The sequence below is a fragment of the Prionailurus bengalensis genome, chromosome F2 (genome assembly GCF_016509475.1).
Source record: "Prionailurus bengalensis isolate Pbe53 chromosome F2, Fcat_Pben_1.1_paternal_pri, whole genome shotgun sequence".
Taxonomy (NCBI): Eukaryota; Metazoa; Chordata; class Mammalia; order Carnivora; family Felidae; genus Prionailurus; species Prionailurus bengalensis.
In genome coordinates, this window is record NC_057353.1 from 6,993,617 (window position 1) to 7,005,873 (window position 12,257).

A 12,257-nucleotide genomic window follows, 5' to 3' on the forward strand; every position below is an offset into this window, starting at 1 on the left:
AAGTTTATATGTAACACCCTAAACATATAGCAGTCTATTTTAAGTTTATGCTCACCTAGGTTCAAACACTTTCTTAAAGTGTTACGTTCCCCCAACCCTCACCACCAGTTATTATAAATGTATAGTTGATTTATATATATATATATGTATATATGTATATATGTATAGTTGATTTTTATATATATATATATATATATATATATATATATATAGTAGATATATAGTTGTGTGTGCATATACACACTCACACACACACATAGTTGATTTTCACTACTGTTTTCTTTTAACCTTTATACTGGCTTTATAAGTGGTTGACCAAGTACTTTTATTATACGTTTGCTTTGCTTTTCTGCTTAAAGAAATCCCTTTAACTCTTTTTATAAGGCTGGTTTAGTTGTGATGAATTTTTTTTACCTTTTGTTTATCTGGGAAAATCTTATCTCTCCTTCCATTCTGAATGATAATTTTGCCAAGTAGAGTATTCTTGATTGTAGGCTTTTTCCTTTCAGCACGTTCAATGTATCAATCCACTCCCTTCTGACCTGCCAAGTTTCTGTTAAGCGTTCAGCTGACAGTTTCTTTTCTCTTGCTGCTCTTAAGATTCTCTCTTCATCTTTAATTTTTTGACATTTTAAGTATTACGTATCTTGGTGTGGACCTCTTTGGGTTCATCTTGCTTGGGGCTCCCTGTGTTTCTTGGACCTGGGTGTCTGTTTCCTTCCTCAGATTAAGGAAATTTTCAACTATTATTTCTTCAAGCAAGTCTTCTGCCTCTCTCTCTCTCTTTCTGAGACATCTATAGTGCAAATGTTAGTACACTTGATGTTTTCCCAGAGGTCCCTTAAAATAGCTTCATCTTTTAAAAATTCTCTTTTTCTTTTTGCTGTTCAAGTTGGGTGATTTCTACTACGCTGTCTTTCAGAACACTTATTTGATCTTCTGTATCATCTAATTTGCTTTTGATTCCCTCTAGTGTATTTTTCCTTTTAGTTATTGTATTCTTTAGCTCTGATTCGTTCCTTTCTATGTTTTCTATATTACTATTGAAGTTCTGTGTTCATCCATTTTTCTCCTGAGTTTAATGAGCATCTTTATGACCATTACTTGGAACTCTTTATCAGGTAGATTGCTTATCTCTATTTTGTTTAGCTCTTTTTATGAGGTTTTATCTTGTTATTTTACTTGGGACATATTCCTCTGTCTCCTCATCTTGCCTCTGTGTTTCTATATATTATGTAGATGAGCTACTATGTTTCCTGGTTGTGAAGGAGCAGCCTTATGTGGAAGGTGTCCTGTGGGGCTGAGAAGTTCAGTCCTTCCTAGTCACCAGAAGGAGGTGCTCCAGGGGTGTCTCCTGTATGGGCTGTGTGCCCTCCTGCATGGCTGGGGCATGACTGCTGTGGGCACACTGGTCGATTGGGCTGGCCTTTGGCTTGGGTGACTGAGAGGCCCGACCACAGCTGCTTTGGGCATGCTGGTAAGTGGGAGCATCTTTGTAAGGGTTCCGGTGCCAGCTGAGGCTGCCTGTCAGGTGTGGTGGGGCAGAAGCTACTTGGGAGGGGCGTCTGCCAGGGGTTAGAGTGTGGGTGGAGTGAGTCTGCAGGGGAATGCAAGGGACGCAAGTGGTGCTAGCAAGGTAGATGGAAAGTGTCAGAAACAGTGCCCATAAGGTCTGGATTGCCTAGGTCGAAGAAGCATAAGAAAAATATCACCAATCAGTGCCGCTCTTCCTGGAGAAAGTTCCTACAGATTCCTACCTCTGTGGCACATGCCCTAAAATTAGTCAGTAAATATCTTTCACCTATGGCCTAGGTGCTTTCACACTGCTGCCTTTGTGCTGAGTCTTGGAGCAAGTGAGATTGTGCATCAGTATTTTAAGAGCACAGTCTTGGTTTTCTATAACCTTCCAGCTTCCCCAGAGTTATCCCCCATTGATTTTCAAAGCTAGACATTATAGGGGCAGCTTGTTTTCCTAGTACAGGTCCCCAGGGCAGTGGTGCCCGATGTGGGGCTTGATCCTCTCACTCCTCAGGGAGCACTTCCATATTTGTGATATTCCTCCTATATCTCGGTCTCCCAGTGGGGGTGTGGGTTGACCAGACTGTGTCTCTGCCATTTCTATTCATCTTGACGTGGCTTTTTCTTTATGAATTTCTAGCTGTTCTGATAGTCTTTAGCTCATTTTTAGAGAGAGAGTTGTTTTGTTGTGACCACAGGAGGAAGTGAGCTGAGGATCTTCCTACTTTGCTGTCTTGATGTTATCTCTGTTTTACAGGCTTTAAAGGTTGTTGCCTGAAGGTCTGGTTTTTAATCAGCCTACAAGTATGAGTTGACTGAGATCCCTCTTCTTGGAGCACTGACAGGTCTTAGGACAACCTCAATAACTGAGACCTATAAGGAATAAATCAAGTTGCTTAGACAATCACAAAGGTCCAAGAGATAACCAAGTACTAGGGTAAGGTTGAATGATCAGTTCAACTCCTATATAAGGGCGCTCCCTCAAGATTGAGAGAGGTAGCCATTTTACCTCATATGCAGAGATAAACACTGAGAATCAAGCAAAATGAAGAAACAGAGGAATATATTTCAAAAGAAAGAACAAAACAACTTTCCCCATACAAGGGAACCCTCATAAGTTCTTCAGCAGATTTGTCAGCAAAAATTTTGCTGTCCAGAAGGGAGTGGCATGATTATTTAAAGTGCCGAAGGGAAAAAACTTATAACCGAGAATGTGAACCGGAAAATTATCATTTAGAATTGAGGAGAGATCATGAGTTTTTCAGATAAGCAAAGCTAAAGGAGTTCATCTCCACTAAACTGGCCTTACAGGAGATGTTAAAGGGGCTTCTTTAAACTGAAAAGAAAGGGTGGTCGTTACTAACAAGAAAACATATGAAAGTAAAAACCTCACAGGTACAGGTAGTATATGTAACGGATTAATTACTTATAAAACTAGTATAAAGATTAAAAGACAAAAGCAATAAAAATAACTATACAATAATTAGATAAGGGACACAAAATGGATGTAGAATGTGACATCAAAAACAAAACATGGGAAGGGGAGTAAAAATGTAGTTTTAGAACGCATTTAGATTTAAATTGCTGTCAACTTAAAATAGACGTTTATATATGTAGGCTGTTATGTGAGCCCTATGGTAACCACAAAGCAAAAAAAAAGTCTATTATAAATACACAAAAGATAATGAGAAAAGAAATTAAGAGAGTCATCATACCACAAGGGAAGATCTGGAGAAGAAAGGGACAGAGAAGAATTATGGAAATAGCCGGAAGACAGTGAACAAAATGGCATATCTATCAATAATTACTTTAAATGGAAATGGACTAAATGCTCTAATCAGAAAACATAGGGTGGCTGAATGGGTAAAAAAAAAAAAAAGACCTATCTATATGCTGCCTACAAGAGACTCACTTCAGTTCTAAACACACACAGACTAAAAGTGAAGGGATAGAAAAAGATATTTCCTGCAAATGGAAACCAAAAGAAAGCTGAGGTAAATATGATATCAGGCAAAATAGACTTTGAACAAAGACTCTAATAAAAGATGAAGATGAGCATTATGTAACGATACAGGGATCAATCCAAGGGGAAGATACATTGGTAAAGATTCACACACCCAATATAAGAGCACCTAAATATGTAAAGCAAATACTAACACCTGAAGGGAGAAATTGACAGCAGTATAATAATAGTAGATAGATGACTTTAGTTCCCCACTTATATCAATGTTTAGATTTTTCAGACAGAAGATCAATAAGGAAATACTGGCCTTAAATGATACATGAGCCCAGATGGACTTAATAGATAAGTACAGAACATTTCATCCTAATGCAGCAAGATAACACATTCTCCTCGAGTGCATATGGAACATTCTGTAGGATAGATAACATGTCGGGCCACCAAAAAAGTCTCAATAAATCTAAAAAGATTGAAATCATATCAAGATCTTCACTTACCACGATGATATGAAATGAGAAATCAACTAGAAGACAAAAGTCTGGGAAAATCACAAATATGTGGAGATTGAAAAACAAATTACTGAATAAGCAGCGGGTCAGTGAAAGGAAAAATAAAAAAATACCTTGAAACAAATGAAAATGGACATACAACATACTCAAATCTATGACATGTAGCAATAGTAGTTCTAATGGGTAAGTTTCTAGCCAGGCAGGCCTATCTTAGGACACAAGAAAAATCTCACATAAACAATTTAACTTTGCACCTAAAGAATCTAGAAAGAAGAATAAACAAAGCCCAAACTCAGTAAGAGGAAGGAGATAATAAAGATCAGAGGCCAAATATATGAAATAGAGACTGAAAATGACAATACAAAAGATCAGTGAAACAAAGAGCTTGTTCTTTGACAAGATAAAATTGACAAACATTGGTGAGACGTTCTGAGAAAAAGAGAGAGGGCTCAAATAAAATCGGAAATGAAAGAGCAAAAGTTACAACTAATACCAAAGAGAAACAAAGGCTCATCAGAGGTTACTGTGAACAATTATACGCCAACAAATTGGACAATATATAAGAAATGAATAAATTCCTAGAATATACAGCCTTCTAAGACTGAATCATGAAGAAATAGAATACTGGAAAGGAAAAAGAAAACTCTTGCTATGTGTGGATTACATGTTTTTATATATAGGAAACCCCAAATAATCTACCAAAAATTGTGAGAACTAATAAGCGTATTCAGTAGTTTCAGGGCACAAAACCAGTATACAAAAATCTATTTTGTTTTTGTATACTAACAATAAAGTATAAGAAGGAGACCCTAAGAAAACAATCCCAGTTAAATTTACATAAACAAGAATAAAATACCTAGAAATAAATTTAACCAAGGAGGTGAAATTTCTGTACACCAAAAACTATAGACATTGATGAAAGATATTGAAGAAGACACAAATATTTCATGCTCATGGATTAAAAGACTTAATATAATTAAAATGTCCATATTAGCCAAGGCTACTCTATTTGTGGATTGCATGTTTATATATATAGGAAATCCCAAAGAATCTACCAAAAGTTGTGAGAACTAATAAGCATATTCAGTAGTTTCAGGGCACAAAACCAGTATACAAAAATCTATTTTGTTTTTATTTACTAACAATATAGTATAAGAAGGAGAACCCCAAGAAAAAAATCCCAGTTACATTTGCATCAACAAGAATAAAATACCTAGAAATAAATTTAACCAAGGAGGTGAAATTTCTGTACCCCAAAAACTAGAAGACATTGATTAAAGATATTGAAGAAGACACAAATAAATATTTCATGCTCATGGATTAGAAGACAATATTATTAAAATGTTCATATTAGCCAAAGCAATTTACATATTAAATGCTATCCCTCTGAAAGTTTATGGCATTTTTCACAGAAATAGATCAAATAATCCTATTGTTTGTATGAAACCCCAAAAGATCCCAAGTAACCAAAACAGTCTTGAGGAAGAAGAAGAAAGCTGGAGGTATCACAATCCCAGATTTGAATATACTACAAACCTGTAGTAATCAAAACAGTATGCCGTCGACATAAAAACAGATCAGAATAGAGAGCTCAGCAATAAAGCCACGCATATATAGTCAATCTTGGTATAGGGGACAAAAATATGTAACAAATGTGCTGGGGAAACTGGACAGCCACATGCAAAAGAATGAAACTGGACCACTGTATTACACCATATACAGAAATTAGCAAAATCAATTAAACTCTTGAATGTAAGATCTGAAACTGTAAAACTGAAGAAAACATATGTAGTAAGCTTTTTGACACCAGTCTTGGTGATGACTTTTTTGGATTCCAAAGACAAGGGCAACTAAGCAGAAATAAACCAGTAGGAGTATATCAAACCGAACTCTTCTGTATAGTGAAAGAAATCATCAACAAAATGAAAAGGCAACCTACTGAATAGAAGGTATTTCCAAGTCATACATCTAATAAGGGGTTAATATCCAAAATATATAATGAACTCCTGTAGCTCAATAACAGAATAGAAACAATCTGATTAAAAAAAATGGGAGAAGATCTGAATAGACATATTCCCAAAGAACATACATAGATGTCCAAGAGGCACATGAAAAGATGCTCAATGTAACCAATTAATTGTGAGGAAAATGCAAATCAAACCCATGAGATATCACCTCCTACATTTAGAATGGCTACCATCAAAAAGACAAGAAATAATGTATTGACAGCGAAGTGGAGAAAAGAGAGCCCTTTTGCACTGTTGGTGGTCATGTAAATTGGTGCAATCACTGTGGAGAATACTGTGGAGATTTCTCAAAAAATTAAATATAGAAATACCATACAATCCAGCAATTCCACTTCTGAGTATTTATCCAAAGAAAATGAAAATACTAATTCAAAAAAATAAATGTACTCCTCTGTTCATTGCAGCATTATTTACAATATCCAAGATATGGAAACAACCAAGTGTTTGGTTGGATAGATGGATGGATGAATGGATAAAGGTGTAGTGTAAATACACAATGGAATACACTCAGTCATAAAAAAGAATGAGATCTTGCCATTTGAGACAATATAAGTATACCTTGAGAGTATTATACTAAGTGAAATAAATCAGAAAAAGACAAATACCATATGATTTCACTTATATGCAGAATCTTAAAAAAAAAACAAGAAAACAAAACAAAACAAAACAAATAGATACCCAGAAGAGATTGGTAGTTTCCAGAGGGGAAGGGAGTTGAGGGTTGGGTAAAATGGGTGAAGAGTGTCAAGAGGTACAACTTCCAGCCATAAAATAAGTAAGGGGGATGTAATGTTATAGCAGTGACTATAGTCAGTAATGTTGGATTGCACATTTGAAAGTTGCTAAGTAAATCTTAAAATTTCTCATCACAGGAAAAAAATCACAAAACTTTGCATGGTGACAGATGGTAACTAGACTTATTGGGGTGACCATTTCATAGATTATACAAATAACACATCATTGCGTTGTGTACCTGAATGTAATATAATGTCATATGACAGTTATACCTCAGTCAAAAAGAACATTACATATTAATGATAAAAAAAGTATTTGGTAGAATTTACCAGTGAAGCCATCTATTCTGGGCCTGTTTTTATTGGGAGGTTTTTGATAACTGATTTAATCTCTTTACTTTTTAAAAAATATGTTTATTTTTGAGAGAGAGAGTGAGCTCATGCATGAGTTGGGGAGGGGCCTAGAGAGAGGGGGACAGAGGATCTGAAGTGGGCTCTGCACTGACAGCAGAGAGCCCAACGCGGGGCTCAAACTCATGAACCATGAGATCATGGTCTGAGCTGAAGTCAGATGCTTGACTGACTGAGCCACCCAGACATCCCAGTCTCTTTACTTTTTATAGGCCTATTGAGTATCTGTTTTTCCCTGGGTCAGTTTTGATAGTTTGTGTGTTTCTAAGATTTGTCCATTTCATACAGGTTATCTAATTTTTTGGCATACAATTATTCATGATGTTCTTCTTTTAAAAATTTTTTTGAAGTCTATTTAGTTTTGAGAGAGAGGGCAAGCAGGGGAGGGGCAGAGAGAGCGGGACAGAGGATCCAAAGCAGGCTCTGCACAGACAGCAGTGAGCCTGATGTGGGTCTCGAACTTAAGAACTGTGAGATCATGACCTGAGCTGAAGTAGGATGCTCAACCTACCAAGCCACCCAGGTGCCCAAGATGTTCTTTTGTTCAGTAATCCTTTTTCTTAAAAAAAAAATTTTTTTAATGTTTGTTTATTTTTGGGAGAGAAAGAGAGAGCATGAGTGGGGGAGGGTTAGAGAGAGGGGGACACAGAATCTGAAGCAGGCTCCAGGCTCTGAGCTGTCGGCATGGAGCCCAACGTGGGGCTTGAATTCATGAACCGAACCATGAGACCATGACCTGAGCCAAAGCTGGATGCTTAACCGACTGAGCCACCCAGGTGCCTCTCAGTAATCCTTTTTCTTTCTGTAAGGTTAGTAGTAATGTCTCTATTCGTTTCTAATTTTAGCAATTTGAGTATTCTTTCTTTTTTCTAAAGAAAAAATATTTGTCAATTTTGGTGTTCTTAAAGAATGAGCTTTTGGTTTTATTGATTTTATTTTCTGTTTTATCTTCATTCTAATTTTTTTTAATGTTTATTTATTTTTGAGAGAGACAAGAGACAGAATGCGAGTGGGTTGGGGTAGAGAGAGAGGGAGACACAGAATCCGAAGCAGGCTCCAGGCTCCAAGCTGTCAGCACAGAGCCTGACATGGGGCTCGAACTCACGAACTGTGAGATCATGACCTGAGCCGAAGTTAGACGCTCAACCGACTGAGCCACCCAGATGCCCCTGTTTTATCTTCATTCTAATATTTACTTCATTTCTTTTGCTAGTTGTGCATTTAATTTTCTTTTTCTAGTTCTCTTACATTGTAAAGCTAGATTGAGATCTTCCTTCTTCCTCTTCCTCTTTTCCCTGTTTTCTCCTCCCACCTCTTTTTCCCTTTCCTCTCTCCCCTTTGTCCTCCCTCCTTCTCCTTCCCCTCTTCCGCTTTCCCTTCTTCTTTTTGCTTAGAGTCTCTGGATTTATTAGGTCAGAATCTCCAAAGAATTTTTTTTCACAGTAAGCTTGCCAATTTAGCTGGTGGGCACCCATCTGAAATGATTTCCTTCTTTAAGTACATTCAAATTTTAAGGAATTGCGGCCTAAATTTCCCTCTGAGCTCTGCTTTCACTTTATTCCATACATTTTTTTGTGTTATTATTGTTTTTCATTCATCTCAAGTTATTTTTTTAATTTCCCTTGCAGTTTCTTTGACTCACCGGGTACTTAAGAGTGTGGTTTTTAATTTACATATAATTATGGCTTGTTCATTTTTCCTTCTTCTAGTGATTTATAATTTCATTCCATTGTAGTTAGAAACTCTTCCCTCTATGACTTCAGTCTTATTTAATTTGCAAAAATTTTGTCGTATAACATATAGTCTGTTCTGGAGAATGAATATTCCATGTGCACTTGAGAGAACTATATTCTGCTGTTACTGAGTGGAATATTCTATAAATATCTGTTAGATCTAGTTGGTGTATAATGTTGTCCAAGGACTTAATTTCCTTATTGATCTTCTGTCTTGTTATTCTATGCATGATTTGAAATGAGATATTGAAGTCATCAACTATTATTGTAGATTATTTCTCTATTCAGTTCTGTCAGTTTTTGTTTCATGTTTTGGCACTTTGTCATGAAGTGTATACATGTTTATAATTATTTCTTGATGGATTGACCCCTTTATTGACATATAATGTCCTAATATGAGCAATTTTTAAATGGGTTTTGTTGAATTACATTGAAAGACATTTTATTGGTTCTTTTCTAGATCATGGTTGGAGATATTGGAACACTCTTTAAGATTCGTATTGGTCATACTAACTCTGGACTGTCCCCTTCCTGGCACTGTAAAGAGGTAAAGGCATATCAAGACTCACATCCTTTGCAAAACTCCTCTGCAAATTCTGTTCAGGAATTCAACCTCAAAGAGGCATTTATTTCACACCTGTTATGAGTTGATTGAGTCAAACCTCGAATCTTTTTTAGTCAGTATATTTCTTAAAACAGTAGTATCATATACCCTGATGAATAATTTAACTCCTAATTTCTTGAGGGAAGTCCCTCAACTAAATAATCCCTTTACCTTTTTGCAAAGAAAAGAAAGTACTTGGGACTCTGGATGCTTGGGACTTGCTGCTGCTGCTTCTCTTTTTTAGCATCAGCTATTATTTTATTATTTTTTATTGAGTACTGTTGAAATACAATGTTACATTAGTTTCAGGTGTACAACATGGTGTTTTGGGAATTATATTGCTCCTTGATGTAGTTGCACTAGTGATAAAAAGGTGACTAAGTGAATGTTGTAAAAATAGACCATTTGTGTTGGTGAAGTAATAATCTGCTAGACTTGAATGCCAGTTCTCGAATTAGGTCTTTTCATGCTAAACAAATAATGCCACCTGAATACATTTCGTTAGCAAAAATGGGCATAAATTTTCTACATTGCTCAGAATTAAACATTTTACTTATTGCCATAATTACCAAAAAGTGGACATCTTTAACAGTGGCCATTAAAAATCTTGCTTGTTTTCCATTTTGGGGTATGGAAAAATTTGCCATTTCAAAATAAATGAACTTAGGTAAGCAAGTTTTCAAAATGCAAAGAGCACCTAGTCAAACTCCTGATATTCTTGGCAAATTTGTTCTACAGTTTTATAATATGTTAGAAAATTAATGAAAAATTTGTAGAAGATGAGGAATCCCTTAAAAATACTTTTATTCTGTTAGCAGATATATATGGTTGTTAATAATGGAATCTTTTACATTAAAGCCATCAGAGACCATGAAGGAAATTGAAAAAAGAAAACTCACTTAATGAAAATATGAATATAGAAGTTAGATTTCAAAGTTCAAAATTAATGCCTTGCTCCTATATGAAATTATTCTCTTTTATATTTTAGAGTGTTTGAAGTATGATATTCAAATTGACACTTCAGTGATCATATATGATAATATCTTTTATTTTTTTGTCTCCTAGTAAGCTAAGCTAATTTACGAAAATTAACATTAATCCTCCTGCCATCTCATCTGATTGATAACCAACAAGCAATATTATATTCATTATATATATGTGTTCATATATTGCTTATATACACCCACATATGTGTGTGTGTGTGTGTGTATGTGTGTATGTGTGTGTGTGTGTGTATATATATATAGAGAGAGAGAGAGCTTGGATGTTGAAACAATGATTAAGTGATTTGAAAAGATTTTATAGTATTGCATAGGAAAGACAAAAAGTCAGGCTGAACGTTCCTGTTGTCTTTCTATGGCAGTTACTCTCATTGCAAGGCAACTTGTTTGCCTGAGGTTTATATCACCTGTCTTTGAGTACTGGCAAGGAAGAGAGATGTTCTTGATTTAAAGTTTTATTCTAGGTAGATAAAACCTTTATACTAATTTTGCCAAATTAAGTTGCTAGAAAACGGGCTGGGAATTTTGTGTTCAATTCTTATAGTTTAGAAGTTTAAAGTTTAAAATTTAAAGTAGGCCAACTTGTACCTATAACTCAAAGGGATTTGAATTAAAACATCTACTCCATTATAGCAATAATGATACACTATTTCCACAGCCTGTAAAATAGTCACATTAGCTTTTAGGACTTTAATCTTTGTTCTTTCAAGTTTAGTTAAGAAGATTACAGAATAAAAAGTTTCAAATGGTGGTCATTTTGTATTTCTGAAGTGATTTGCCTTGGGCTTTACTTAAACTAACCAAATTAAATCATGATGTCAGCAGCCTTGCAAACCAATGGTAATTCTGTGTGATTCTCGGGAAGCCTTTTTAAAAGTATGATTGTACCAAGTTCACACGTGGTGTGAATTTATGAATGCAAATTTTTGGGCCGTACCAAGATCCACAGAATTAGTAAATTTAGGAATCAAAAATCTAATTTTATAAGAACCTGATTTCTTAAACACATTAAAATAGAAAATCTCTGATTAAGGCATTTTAAAGACTATAAGTTTAATTTAAGAGATAAAATAACAGTCACTGAAACGTTTAAAAGAATAATATAAGACCTACTCATGAAAGGCTAGATTCTAGAATCAAGGTTCATAATTTCTACATTTTGATGATTTTTGGTATTCATCTGATCCTAACAGAATTTATTAACATCTTTGTTTAACTCCAGGATAAGTGGAATAGATATAATATGGCATAATAGGTTCCCAAATTAATAATTATTGCCTAAATTTCATTCATTGCTGAGGACCCACAGAGGAAACTATATTAGTTTGAATCTGTAGTACATAAAATCTAAGCTCATGCTAACATTTTATAATACCATTTTGAAATAAAAAATGTATTACTAAGAGATTGGTATAGGAAAGTAATAGGTTTTTAAAAATTATAAATATCTCTTTCTAAATAGGAAAATATTGATGACACTTAGAAAATTTGGGAGGAAATTGGCATGTTTAGAATTTCAATGTAGAGAAATTAAAAACAGAAAAATTTCAAAGTAAAGAAAAGAAATGCCATTTTACTTGATTTGGCAATAAAAGAAGAAATTAGCACTTTTCTTGTCAGTTATTTAACAACTTCTTTTATTAAAAAAAATAACGGTCTTCTATGAGCTAAGTGTCAGGCTTGGATGAAAACTTTTATTTGACTCTTTGATAAAGTATTCTTACATTTTTCACAAGAAATATTGTTTCTACTGTAGATAC